The sequence below is a fragment of the Diachasmimorpha longicaudata genome, unplaced genomic scaffold (genome assembly GCF_034640455.1).
Source record: "Diachasmimorpha longicaudata isolate KC_UGA_2023 unplaced genomic scaffold, iyDiaLong2 ctg00000218.1, whole genome shotgun sequence".
Taxonomy (NCBI): Eukaryota; Metazoa; Arthropoda; class Insecta; order Hymenoptera; family Braconidae; genus Diachasmimorpha; species Diachasmimorpha longicaudata.
This window is the reverse complement of record NW_026974007.1, coordinates 17,501-20,000: the sequence shown is the minus strand read 5'-3', so window position 1 is coordinate 20,000 and position 2,500 is coordinate 17,501.

Below are 2,500 nucleotides of genomic sequence, written 5' to 3'. Positions count from 1 at the left end.
ATAATATCGGTTACTTGATAAAATATAAATTAGTTGTATAGAATTTAGTTTAATTTTATGCATTCAATTATATCTGAATATATATTTTTTTCAATTAAAAATTCTGTGATGCTATTTTTGCATACCAACAAAAATAGCATCAACGTTCCAAGACATCATTGAAAATTAATAATATCGGTTACTTGATAAACTATAAAATAGTTGTATAGAATTTAGTTTAATTTTATGGATTCAATTATATATGAATATATATTTTTTTTAATTAAAAATTCTGTGATGCTATTTTTGCATACCAACAAAAATAGGATCAACGTTCCAAGACACCATTGAAAAGTAATAATATCGGTTACTTGATAAAATATAAATTAGTTGTATAGAATTTAGTTTAATTTTATGCATTCAATTATATATGAATATAATTTTTTTCAATTAAAAATCCTGTGATGCTATTTTTGCATACCAACAAAAATAGCATCAACATTTAAGTCATCTTTAAAAATTAATAATATCGGTTACTTGATAATTTATACATCAGTTATACAGGTTTTATTTTAATTTTGTACATTTAAATATATGAATATATATTTTTTTCAATTAAAAATTCTGTGATGCTATTTTTGCATACCAACAAAAATAGGATCAACGTTCCAAGACATCATTGAAAATTAATAATATCGGTTACTTGATAAATTATAAATTAGTTACATAGAATTTATTTTTATTTTAGGCATTCAATTATATATGAATATATATTTTTTTCAATGAAAAATTCTGTGATGCTATTTTTGCATACCAACAAAAATAGCATCAACGTTCCAAGACATCATTGAAAATTAATAATATCGGTTACTTGATAAAATATAAATTAGTTGTATAGAATTTAGTTTAATTTTATGCATTCAATTATATCTGAATATATATTTTTTTCAATTAAAAATTCTGTGATGCTATTTTTGCATACCAACAAAAATAGCATCAACGTTCCAAGACATCATTGAAAATTAATAATATCGGTTACTTGATAAACTATAAAATAGTTGTATAGAATTTAGTTTAATTTTATGGATTCAATTATATATGAATATATATTTTTTTTAATTAAAAATTCTGTGATGCTATTTTTGCATACCAACAAAAATAGGATCAACGTTCCAAGACACCATTGAAAATTAATAATGTCGGTTACTTGATAAAATATAAATTAGTTGTATAGAATTTAGTTTAATTTTATGCATTCAATTATATATGAATATAATTTTTTTCAATTAAAAATTCTGTGATGCTATTTTTGCATACCAACAAAAATAGCATCAACGTTCCAAGACATCATTGAAAATTAATAATATTGGTTACTTGATAAAATATAAATTAGTTGTATAGAATTTAGTTTAATTTTATGCATTCAATTATATCTGAATATATATTTTTTTCAATTAAAAATTCTGTGATGCTATTTTTGCATACCAACAAAAATAGCATCAACGTTCCAAGACATCATTGAAAATTAATAATATCGGTTACTTGATAAACTATAAAATAGTTGTATAGAATTTAGTTTAATTTTATGGATTCAATTATATATGAATATATATTTTTTTTAATTAAAAATTCTGTGATGCTATTTTTGCATACCAACAAAAATAGGATCAACGTTCCAAGACACCATTGAAAATTAATAATGTCGGTTACTTGATAAAATATAAATTAGTTGTATAGAATTTAGTTTAATTTTATGCATTCAATTATATATGAATATAATTTTTTTCAATTAAAAATTCTGTGATGCTATTTTTGCATACCAACAAAAATAGCATCAACGTTCCAAGACATCATTGAAAATTAATAATATCGGTTACTTGATAAACTATAAAATAGTTGTATGGAATCTAGTTTAATTTTATGCATTCAATTATATATGAATATGTATTTTTTTTAATTAAAAATTCTGTGATGCTATTTTTGCATACCAACAAAAATAGGATCAACGTTTCAAGTCATCAATAAAAATTAATAATATCGGTTACTTGGTAAATTATAAATTAGTTATATAGAATTTAGTTTAATTTTATGCATTCAATTATATATGAATATATATTTTTTACAATTAAAAATTCTGTGATGCTATTTTTGCATACCGACAAAAATAGCATCAAGCAAAAATATCACTTATTTTTCTAATTTTCGACTTGTAGAACGATCAAGTATACTATTCTTTGGATTCTAAGATTTTTTTCAAGTGATTATTTTCAAAGTTGGGAAAAATGAAAAATTATTCTAAGTCCCCATTCGTAGTTCTTTTTGATTCGTATTGCTTCGGCGCAAAGTAGGTAGGGACACTTATGGATTTCTCAATTTTTGGATAGGGACAGCCGGATAGCCGTCATTCAGCATAAAAGCTATTGTTATATGCATAGTTTGATGTGAGGAATGGGAATTGATTGAAATTTTCACCCGCCACTTGCCGGCTGGCCTGATTTTAAGGTTTGAGAATCTTGACAAC